The sequence below is a fragment of the Lagopus leucura genome, unplaced genomic scaffold (assembly GCF_019238085.1).
Source record: "Lagopus leucura isolate 7727_CA_CO unplaced genomic scaffold, USGS_WTPT01 Super-Scaffold_73, whole genome shotgun sequence".
NCBI lineage: Eukaryota > Metazoa > Chordata > Aves > Galliformes > Phasianidae > Lagopus > Lagopus leucura.
The window spans coordinates 89,991,472-90,004,167 of record NW_024962252.1 but is presented as its reverse complement, the minus strand read 5'-3'; the positions used below and the strand labels follow the sequence as shown (position 1 = coordinate 90,004,167).

The following is a 12,696-nucleotide window of genomic DNA, read 5'->3' as shown; positions in this document are numbered from 1 at the left end:
AAAATATGAAATTACTCTCCAAGGCCCTTGATTCTTCAGTTACTGTTCTCTGGAGAACGCATACCTCCAACCCAGTAAAACATATAAATAAGAGATGCAGACAGCTCTACTTGATTTTTGCAGTGTCACCTCAAGCCTGATTGCTTGTGTATTGTAGAGCCTTGATAGGAAACTGGCAACTGAGGTAATAATCTCTGCCCAGAGGGACTAACACTAGAAAAGAATTTTAGTTTCTATGACTTCCCATGACCATTTATATTTGACTTCATTGAAAAAGCCGGTAAAGGTAATTATTTGCTGTACTTATTGGTAAAAGTGACAAAAATTTAAGATGCACTGCATTCAAAATACCTATATTTTGAAACTACCGTACAGCTATGTTTAACAAATATTTTAAAATCCTCTCGTATGCGACATCTAATCTTGCCCATAAAGTCAACTACAGTTCACAAATTTTCCAGTATGAAAACAGTCTGGATTACTGCAGAGCTATAAAAACTGCAATAACCTCTTTCTGCTTCCTTCAAGAGAAATATATTATCCAATTAACCATTTTTGGTTCATGAAATATTAAGCTAAAAACTAAGAGCCAAAAGGACATCTTGTCTGACAATCTCATGCATCTTGCAAGTTTTTAAACTTTCTACACGTTTACTCAGCATGAGTCTGCATCTGCTCTCAATTTCAGACTTGTCCACTATCAGTACTCTTTATATACCAGCATATGCTAACATGGCTTCAGGGCAAGCTGTAAAATATGCTCCAGGAAAGAAGGCCAGTGTATACACAGAGAGGACCAGAAGCTGCTCATCAAGTTATCTGGAAGGAAGGACAAAATAATCCAGCATTAACTTTTTAAGCATTCCTTTCAAGCTTTACCCTAAGCTACAAAGACTGTTTTGCAGCCAGTAAAAGAGAAATTTCACACATCTGGGGATCAGCAAACCTACTCGGACCAATCTTTGATTTCCTCTTCATCATAGAACGTAGATATAGCTCCGTCTGTAGAATACCAACAGAGGTAGGAAAGAAAAAAAGTAGTTTGGAGGTTTGTTTTTCTTCTAAATCCAAAAGATCAGATCCCAGCAACAAGAAACAACCAACCAAAAAGTAAAAAATAAAAATAATTTTAAAAAAAGGAACCCCAAATGTGACTGAATAGAAGTAATTCTAGAAAAGCCACAGTTCACTTTCAGCTGTAACATGCCCCAGTGAGTGCTGCCTTTTAAGGGAATGGTAATTTGCCCTGCTTGTTATATTTCATGGTCCCAAGACACTGAGAGGAAGTATCAGACACTGACTCTGTACTGTAAAACTATCCAGCAACACTTGCTTTCCTTTCCAAAGGAGCTGCAGCCAAGCTGCCTTGAGCTTCCAGGAGGCTGCCAAGAGGCGGCTGTGGTGCAGTGCAGAGCAGTGGGAAGCCCTCTCCCACGGCTATTAGCGACCATTCAGCTGGGAGCCTGGGAAAATGCCTCCGAGCTGCTGAGTTATCTGGAGCAGCCTGGCAGGTGTTCGCTTCCCAGCAAAATCTGGCACCTGCACAGCTCTGTAACAGAACTCACTCAGGTCTTCTCCAAAGCCACAGCACAAGTTCAAGGAGGCTGACTTGCCCCCTGAACACTTCCATATTTGACACGTTGCACAACACTTCAGTACCGTCTTTAAACACAAGCAAATGAAAAAAAAAACCAAAAACAACAAAACCCAAAACAACCAAACCCACATCTCTTTCTACCTCCTAGCTGAGGGATTTCACATTTCTGGCAGGTTATCCTGGGCTAGCACAGTCTCTATGTAAAGCAAAATCTCAAAGCCTTGTAACATATGTCAGAAAAGAGGATGAATTTCCTTGGTTACAATGTGAAAATAAATACACAGGTGCATCAGACTTACTGAACTACTGTATTTTACATTAAATAAAATTACGTTTTGCTCATGCTAATTATTCCAGATTAAGCTACACTAGTAGTAGTGTTTACAGTACATAAAGTTTTTCATCTTCAAAGTGCTCTACAGACATATTATTACAGTCCTTTTTAGCGGTCATACTTCTCCACTTAAAATTATTCATCACCCAATCCAAATTCCTGATCATTCGTAAACTTCAAAAGGAAAAAAAAATATATTTTATTCTAAACCTACTGGTGATTGCGCAGATTTCCTCCCCCAGAACAAATGCACATATTCACATTATCTGTTCCAGGTCATGAGCTCTAATTTAGACAAGATTCAAAAACAAATGGGAAGTGTTGCATGTAAGTTAGAGTCTGAGCATAGGATAAACTAGGGGCAGCAGAATGGGAGGGAAAGGACAACACAAGAAGCTACTCAGGTTTCCTGAGCCTTTTGCAGGGTTCCTAGTGGGTACAGAATTTCCATAACACGAACCTCAGACCCTTCCCCAAAAAACCCTATAAACTTCATAGGTAGTGAGAAGAAGTGTAACAGATCTTCACCTAGTGCAGATTTTCAGGCACCAAACAGTGCGTTCAGACCAACCTACACAGCTGAGGATCTCATGCAGCCTTTTTAAAAATTATTCCCTCAATTCAATTAAGTTGTAAATTATTTTCTTCAATTTTCATTATTGAAAGTGATAAGTATCTGCAAGTAATTATGTAATGAAAAACATCAATACCACTTAATTTTTTATTTTTGTTTCTTAATAGTTAAGAAAATAGCATTTTGGCCACCAGAGTTATATGCAGTAAGCCCAAGAGAAAAGCCTGGGTGCTGCATTGACTATATTCACCTGCACTTGTTTGTTTGTGTGCATGCATGCACATGCCAGAAAGAGTCAGGAAGAGACGCAAGCTAAAGGCATTTAACACAGCACTGCAGGTTCTATTTTACATGCATAAAACCAAAAGAATCTCTGTTCTTTACAGTTCTACCAACAGCTTCCTCACATTACTAATATGTAAGGTTTGTTCTTGAAAACTCTTATATTTGCAAATAAATTCAGTGATGTACTTCTGTATTTTCCAGGGTACCTCAGAGCCAGTTTAAACCAAGTGCAGGCAAAAACTGATTACTGTTTTTTTCCCCTTACAGCATTAGCAGCATCAGCTGCTAATGTATCCAAGCAGATAAAGTAAAGCCATATATTCGTAGATCAGAGCACCTTTCCCACAGACTGTTGTTTCCTATTAGAAAACAATAGGAGACAAGATTTGATTTCACCTTTTGGTTGATCTTTATGACCATATCATTTATTGTTGACAGGCTTCAACACACAAACTGAAAGCTACTTACGAATCCTTGTCTCTAATGCATAAACTGTAGTCCCGACCAAGCCACGTGCAAAGAGGTCCTTAACCACTGGAACAGGCCTGACAACTTAGGAGGAGGAAGGCATCTGCCAATACCTGCCAAAAGGCATTGACAGCTGAAAAACAAACCCTGCAGTAAACACTGTGACACGACACAAATCAGCAGCTGCAGAAAATCGCAAGGCTCTTCAAAGTAGCTGTATCACCATGCACCAGCAGCTCAGGTAAAAACTGCCTGATGTCACATGTGCAACCATGTTGTACTTTCAGAATCATGCTGAGCATCTGTCCAAACTTAGCCAGACACAGTTGCATTCAAATCACACAATGTCACGTACTTCTGTCACTGAATTCCTAGCAGTGATTAAAGTAAGGCTGTAGAAGGAGGAATTCAGCTAAAATGAAACAGGCACTGTGATGGCGACAAATACAACTTCCAGGGTACGAGGGAATGCATAGAGTGGTCTTTAAAGCACAAACTAGCTTTAAAAATATATGTCTTTTCAGCCTGTTTCATTCCTTGAAGATATCTGTGCGCTACACAAAAAATTTTGTCATTAAATTCTTAAAAGGGAGGAATTCATATTTTAAATGGCAGGAATCTCTACAAAACAAAGTCAAGTCTAGAATAAAAACTCAACCAGAATTGTAAAAGAACTTTTCAGAATTTAGCTAATATGACTGCTTCCTCTTATTATCACAACATCATTGTAGGTGCCAATACTACAGTGCTAAAAGATTCTCAAAGGCAACCAAATCGTCTGCAGATTTGCAGGCTCTATTTTTTTTTCCTTCTGGTAATAGGAAGTAAATTCTGTAAAATCATATTCCCCAAGAGGAAACGGTTTTAACCTCCTAGCTGAAAAGACTTTCATCTTCTGATAATAACAAGGTCTTTAGGCAAGGGTCACTAAAAACATGAGGAACAGGTTTTATAGCCATGTGATACAATATACATTTATCCACATGTTCAAAACCCACGGGTTTGGTGAAAAAGTCTGCCTCTGGAGACAGGTGTAGGCATGAGTGGGAAAGAAAAGCCAGTAACAGATATCTTCTGCAGAACTTTAAAAAGACAGCATGAAATGTGAAAATGTACTTTCTCCAAAGGTGAACTTGATATATAGCAACAGTGAACATGGAACCAAGAAGCAGATGTTGATGGCCATGATCCCTCTTTTCTTCTACTCTAACATCCAGGAGACACTTCAAAAGCAAGCAAGTTCCAGGAGATGCCTGTGGACTGGAACCAGTATGCATTTCACAGTGTTGTCACTGGGGTTCATGGCTACTTTCACACAACAGTCTTTTCTTAGACTTCCAACAAATCAGAACAGGAAGAAATTTTGGAGCGCAGCAAATAGAAGAAAGGCCTTGACAGTGAAGTCTTCTGTATTTTCTCTTTTAAAATGCCAGCTAGCAAATGGGCCATAATTAAGTCAGCTGCTAAAATGATATACCTCAAAACAAGTGTCCATCTTTTTCTTCTCATAAGCTCTGATAGGTCCCATGAACAGCCAAAGATTGTGTTCATCTGACCAGTGCCACTTGGCTCAAGCAGTCAAGCAGGTGCTGGCTGAGGTGCAAAGAGCTGGCACCTCATCTCAGAAGTGTATGCAGCAAGTTGCTCCATTACGCTTATTCAAGAATACAGTATTATAAGGGACCATTTGAATTACACAGCTGAATTTCTTGTGGGCTCTGCCATCAGTGTACTAGATACTAAGTGAAAAAAAGCTAAATAACACATCCACTCCTCAATATTTAATAGCAAAATCAAAAAGGATGGAATCTGTGAGCTTATCAAGTGCTATGGAAATACAAGAGACTGTGAAGAGGACTTCTATTTTTTTCTCTAAAGCAAGCTTTGCCATCTACATCATTTTGTTTTCTACACATACATATACTGACCACCTAAAGGTGGAATGTTTCTGCTGTGATAACTGTACTTTGCTCTGCAGGAGATTATCTCATCTGAGGTGACTGAATTCATCAAATCCTGTTACCATGTCTACAATGCATATTCAATATTGCATTCAATCTTTTTTCCCCTCTCAAGTAAAAGCCTTCTTTATTTGCTGCACTACTAAATTTTAGTTTAGTTCCATACATTTTTAACAAATTAAGATCCAGTCTCTGCAAAGTTCAGCAGGTGTAGTTTTGATTATGGGCTATCAGTCATGTCATGAACATTTTCAATCAGTGGAAATATTCAGCATGTAATAAGCAATACAGCTAGCACCTCGACTAGTGATGGCTCAGTAGAATCTGATACACAGAATCAGATAATTGCTTTCTCTGACTTACTTACGTAAGGAAAGTATGCATGAGTTTTTTGGGTTTTTTTTTCCATGAAATGGCCTTCCATCTCTATCTGCATAAATTTATGTAAAGCCTTAGAAAAAACTTCCAAATCTAAATAAGCCCACAAAAATGTTTGCAATTTTCTCTCTTCTTTATATGATAATGAAATTTAAGTTACTGGTTTTGTTAGATTGCTGGTAATAGTCTGGAGACATCACTAACATTTGTAGAGAATGAAAGGGTTAAAGATGTGTAAAACAGATTTTCTCACAGTTTAGAGGGAAGAAAACAACACATTTAGGAAACCAGGCAGCTAAAAGGTCAAAACGTTACACTTCCAGGTCAAACTTCTGGTTGCAATTAAGTAAATTCTTCCAAATATTTCTAAGGAAATCATATTTCTTTCAGGCTTTGTTTCAGACCCTTTTTCTACCTTGCTTACTTCGTAACCAAAATAGTGTTGCTCTCTTTAGAAATATTTAGAGTTTCTTCTGTTTCTGTTTTTTTTTTTTTTTAATTAAAGGAATCCTATATCATGCTGATGTTAAAAAAAATAAATCATTTTTTTCTCACTTCATTTACTATACTGTGATCTAATTAAAAAGACAGAAGAAGCTATCAAAGTTAATTTTTAAAGACTTTCTTCTCCCCTTAGAAACAGTTCCCTTTACATCCAATTTCATTATCTGTATTTTTACAGTTGTATTCCTTTTATTTTTAATAGTTCTACAAGAAACTCCCAAATCCAAGGTGCCAATGAAGATCTTGATGTTGTAAACATGTGCCTACTAAAACGGTCCTGCAAAACACAGTGACTGCTACCACTGCTTAATGAGACCACTTATGATTTCCTATGACCTCAAGAGAATCCATGCCCCACCAGCCCAGAGAATTTCAGAAGTTCTGTAGGATTTTTTTGTTTGTTTGAGACAACTTAAGCACATGGTCACCACAGCTGCACACAGAAAAGAACCACAACAGGAATGTAAAGATAACCAGTAAGTAGGCCCAGTCTGCACACAAACACACTATAAATGCATTCTTACGTATACGAGTTAGGAAAAACAAAAATCCTAAGGCATATTCATACCATATTAAAATTTAGCCAAACACAAATACATGACCACACGAGATTCAGATGCTTCCACACACTTTGCCTCAGAAGAATGCATTTATTATTGCCAAAATGCCCTCACTAGAAGATGACGACATTTGTACTTGATCTGTGGAACATTCCAAGCAGCGCAGTCTCTTAGCAATCCCACAGGCTTATTTGTAAAAATCAGACAGCTAAGGAAAATCAGCTCTCTCATACTGACCATTTCTTCCACAATATCTTAGATACTCTACCAAAAGGAATTTGAGCATCTATTGAATGTAGACCACAGAATCTACGAAATGTTCCCAGCAGAAAACTGGTTTGCCGTGTTCATTATGGATGGAAGCACAAAAAGTCAAATTTATTCCTCAGAAAAATCCTCTTGGAACAGCAAGCACTTCCATTCCCACTGTTCCTCATGTTCAAGCAGGTCTAAAGAAGACAACACTGATATCCTAACCTCTGGATTCCTGCTTCCAGGTGAAGGTGGAAGCTTTAAAAACTGTACAGTGCACACAAAAAAGTACCTCCAAGATGAACAGATGTGCAAAGAAGAATCTGTTAGTGATGTAAGAAATAGCCAGTGCTTAGGGAACTATTTTCAAAATCCCTCCGTGCGGAATCCAAAACAGGTAGGTGCTAAGTTATACTACAAAAAGTCGTAATACAATGCCCCTGTCAAAATGAGATTCATTTTGATATTTTCAAGTGAATATCAATCATGTAAAGCAGAAATTAAAAGCCAGGTTAATCTTGCTTAATTTGCAACATCTATAAGCTTGCATTCTGAATTCCAGTTTTAACTGATACAGACAAACAAGCTCTTCCGGATTCACATCATCCTAAGATGTATTTTAAAATGTACCAGATGAAATGACAACCACCCACCCACTTCTATGACTTATGAACAGACTTTAAACCACTAGATTTGCAAAGTTAGATATAATTAGATACAATTAATTATATACTGCATGTTTTGGATGGGCGAATTGACTATCAGCTCCTAGCCAGTGTCGATACATTGAAAGAGAAGACATAATTCCACTTTGTAAATAAAGGTTAATGACTACTTACTCCTTTCATAACTATACAGTGAAAACAACAAAAAATATATTTTTAATTTGCATAAATGTATGTGCCTTTGCATAAACCAAGGTACTAACAGCAAGATTACTATGCAGTTCTAATTGGATGCTACAGTAAACCTTTTTAGCTTACTTAAATATAACGTTTGTCCATGCACCCCCACACTTTGCTCACATGCATATACTGCAGTAATTTCCATTTTTTTTTCTCTTCATAAAATGAATTAAAAAAAAACATATAGAACCAAAAGATAGAAACAGAATGGAAGCAAGCAGTAAGTAAATAAATAAATAAATGATCAATGAATTAAATAGATATTAATTAAACATCAGAAGTAAAGCCTGTTTTCTAAACTGAAGACATACAGCAAACTACCCAACTCTCCTATTATTTTAAGCAACTGGTATATTTCTTTTCAACAGTATCTATATAAAACATTTCATTATAGGGTATCTCTAAAATAAATACAACAGTATTTCATTTCCTACCCAGGATTATAAATAATTTCACATGGGGGATGCACCTAGAGCAGAATAAAATAAGGAGAAAGCATTCAACAGATCTGGTGCTACATCTGCAAATGTCCCAAGACAAAGATAGCAATTACCAAATCCTGTGAGGAACAGTTTAATATCAGGAAAAAGACAAACACAGATCCTTCAATCTAGAAAGCCTAGAATTTCCTCTGACAATCTTTGAAATACATCAACCTCCCCCCGACATAATAACATTTACGGTGCAGGCTTTTTCCTTATGATGATAAGAAAGGCCATACTGAATAAGATCAAAGGTTCATATAGCTCAATGTCTTGCATTTAATGTCACTAGAAAAGCACAGAAGGGAAGATAAAACACAAGAGCAAACTGTATGCAATTATTTCCCCCCCAGTCCTCTCCCAGCCTTCCATGAAACCCATATCCTTCCTGGGTTCTTGCCCAAAGAAGTGAACACATCTATCACCCTCATTGGCAAAGAATTCCACAGCTCTGCTAACCAATTTGACTTCCTATAACTTCATTGAATGCCCACTTGTTCTCAGATTGGGGGAAAAAGAAAAAAAGGAGATCAGAAATGATTTGTGGAGTTGCTCTTTAAGGAAGACAGATGAAACAATTCTTGTTAAAATCAAACTTAACACTATTTCACCACAGAGAAATAAGAGTTTAAAGCTAGACAAGTGGGAATATTTTAAATCACTTTTGCTGCCACAGAATTCTAACAGGGAACTTAGCCTATGCATACTTTACGCACTTCAATTACTACAGAAATAGTGAACACAGACTATTTCATGTTTGTAGGAGAAAAAAAAAGGAAAAAGTTTCATGAGAAACAGAACAAATGAAATGTATTTTCTTATAGAATCTCAGTTGTTTTTTTTTTAAATATTTAATAAGATGTGAACTTTGACACTGGGTCTTTGTAAGGCCTAACTACTCAAAGGACTTGCACTTCTTCCTCTTCCTCATTTCAGTAAGCTTATCTGAAGTTAAGTGCTGGCAAACATATCCCCTGAAATTTCTACCTGTCATAAAGTTCAGCCAATTTAGGAAAAGCAATCAGAGGGAAAAGATGGAACGGCAAAACAGAAACAGACAGAAAATATGATCGCAATTAGCTCAACTTTTCTAAGGAAGCAAGGTTCAAAATATTTTTAAAAAATACTCTATTCCGGAGAATGCAGATAAAATCAGGCTGTGAACTATCTGTGCCGTATGATTAATTATTTCCACAGGAGGAAACACAGTACAACACAAAGATCTGAAATCAGAGCAGAAACGTTCCACCATCAAGCCAAGACAAATAACAAGGATGCTAGGGAAGGAATGAAAAAGATCTGAAAATGATTTGTAGGATAAACATATTGAACTTTCTCCGCATTCAAGAGAGGGAAGGAGGAGGTCTGTTTACAAGATACCTTCTTCCTTTCTTCTTTCCTTCCATTTCTAAGGTGGCCACATTTTCTTTACACGTTCTCCTTTTTCTTTCCTCTACGCCCATGTGAACTTTGGCTTCTTCCTTAGTTTTCCACAGTCCTCCCTTTGTCAAGCTCCTGTATACAGCATCTCTATATGATCCTCTTTACAGCCTCTAGTCACTTAGTTTTTATTACTCTTCATCAGAAACAGTCAGTTTCTGAGAAGGTGAAAAGCCAGGCTTTGCTTTTAGCCTATTTAGGCCTATAGCCTTTCTGTATTTGGATGAATATTATGACACTAAGACTAAAGATGCTCAATACCATCGCTAAAAACAACTATAAGTTACTGAGCAGCACAAGTGGTGCAAACTGAAAACATATGGCAGAAACATATTTGTATATATTTTATATATTTTTTTTAAATACACACACGAAGAATAGTTCTAACTTTAAAGCTCATACAACACAAAGTAAAACAGGTAAGTACAGTTTGGTTTTTTTGAATGAGTTAAATTTGCTAATGCATGTTTATTGTTGTTATTACAATTATTATTGTTGGTTGGCTTAAATTCACTGAACTTCAAGTAGTGCAAGCAAACCATATGTTGTTAATGCCCTTCCTACATGATTTTGGCCATGCAGATTGGACACAGGCAAAATCAAATCTTTTAAAATCTACCTCATTTTACATTTCTTTAAAAAAGATAAAACAAAGCAAAATTAAACACTTTCAGACATTAATTAAACACAGGAAATGGAAAGTTTATACCAAAGCCTATGTCCAAAGAATAAATTAAAGCTTACTTTGGCATATTGTTCTTACTGGCCATTTGGGAGGGGTGGGGAAATTGTTCAGACAGAAGGAAGAATAGGAAGAACTTGCTTGTCTTGGCTACTTTCTCTCATTTTTCCATTCTTTCTTTCTTTCTTCTCCTATGTGTAACACCCACAGATTTCCTAATGAGATGGTATGCGACCCACCACACACTGCTGTGTGGGTGTAACTTGAAAAAGAAACGTAAATTTACAAGTTACACAAATGGATATTTACATTTTGTGCCACTAAATTGAAAGGTGGCAGTAACTAATACTAACACTAAACATAATAGCATGTCAATGTTTAAAAGAAACTCTGACAGCTGAAGAAATTCCCTTCAAAATAGTAATGGTAGCCAGTCTGCTCTGTAGATCTAGAAAGCAGAACTGGATCTGCTATCCAAAATAAAGTAACTTGGTTTCTATTTCTGATGAAAATTCCCATACGGCCACTTTGATATTAAAGGTCATCTAAAAGCTTGCTAACCAGAACTAATAATTCTGATTCTAATAACTTTTGAATACAAACTAACAGAAATTAACCCCAAAAGACGCAAGTCCAAGCAAGAGCGGAGTGCTGAGCAAACAACCAATTAATAAACATCTTCTTGTTCTTCACAGACACACTCTGACCTGCAAGAGTGGTGATTTTACAGCAGCAAAACTCCAGACACAGACTTGCATAACTTTGAGAAAAAGAAACCACATCCAGTTTGAAGAACTCAAAAACTTCCAATAACCTCCAAATGCAACAGTAACTGCAAGCTTAAATATTTTACCAGCAGTAGCTGAAGAATGCCAATGTAGTTAGCCACAGATGAAAGCTTACACATTTCTCTGTATACTTCAAATACTGTCAGGCAAGCACTGGCCAGCTATTCAGCTATCTTGCGCTTCGTCTGTTTGAGAACATTACAAATCTTTGTACTTCACCAACACTCCACCAGAACTGTGACCAAAGAGAGGAAGGTGAAACACTTGAGAAAGAGTTTTAGCCTTGTGGCTCACCTAGAAGGGTCGGTCTCTCAGAGGTAGGTCCCAGCTGCTCCGGTAAACACCCACCTACTATATCTGCTATTTCCTTCTCAGGTAAGAATAGACTTGAGTGTAACTTGAATAAACTTGATTCTTGAACAAAGCACTCCTTTCTTACAAATTACAGCCCTGAGCAAAGTGTGCTGAGAGAAGAAGAGAGATTTGGAAATTAAGTTCAACATGAATGTTCCTTATCGCTTACTTTTTTCTTCCTTTTTTTCTAGTGTTAATTACTGATGTCAAGATTAAATGCAGAAAACTCATGAAACAGAAATTCTGTCTCATCCAAACTAAATACTCTTTAATCTAAAACTATCAAAGATATTACTGATGACCTTAGGTCCTTCATTTTCACAAAATAAGGGGAAGAGTCAAGCAGATCAGTTCACAGCTGTTGAACAGCATACCAGTGTTCTGACTGAAAAGTCTGTGATACGAAAGAACTTACAGGACCTTAAAATCTCAAGAATTCCCTCAAACTATTGCATCTATCTGCATATGCAAAAGCAACCAGCTTGTCTGATAGTTTTACCTTACAAAATCATTGGTTTTGAAAACATACTTTGACTGAGGCAAGAAATTTAAGAAAATAATCAGTGAAAAATGTCACTGAAAATACAGAAAAATCTCAACCAATCTCAGAATTTCCCATCACACCCTTTGCAGTGGTCCTCTGCTTTCAGCATAAGAAAATTCTATTTGTTCGCTCAGAAGTAGAGAAGCATAGTAACAAGTTTATAGCATGCTCCAGGCTGGTAATAAACTAAAATTATTCATTTCCTAGGAACAATTTTAAAATAGCTTGATTTTCAAATGTAAGACAAACAAATAAGCCTATTAGCTACTTAAAACCCACCTAACTAGATCAGGTAATGGAATAACAGCGAAGAAAAACTGGCAGGCCACTAGGTCCTAACATTTGAAGAAAAACTACAGTAATCATTATTTTTTATTTTAAAGAAAAGTTTACTGGAATTGCATCTACTGATTTCACTTCCCTCACACAGATAAAAATCCAACACAGTTGTTCTAGCTGGGTAAATGCTCTAGCAACTATTCTTTTCTGCACAGTAATTATCCCATCAAAGCCTTCCAAGGTCACTGACTTCATTACCTTTCATTACCATTACAAATCTATAGTAACACAGGTGAAACAACAGATGTC

At 36.9% G+C, this 12,696-nt stretch overlaps 1 protein-coding gene across 6 annotated transcripts in view; it reads right to left on the bottom strand.

Moving 5' to 3' along the window:
* Window positions 1-12,696, bottom strand: part of LOC122192270 (SLX4 interacting protein) — a 94,336-nt gene that overhangs the window by 41,827 nt on the left and 39,813 nt on the right. The gene's annotated exons all lie outside the window — the stretch shown is intronic.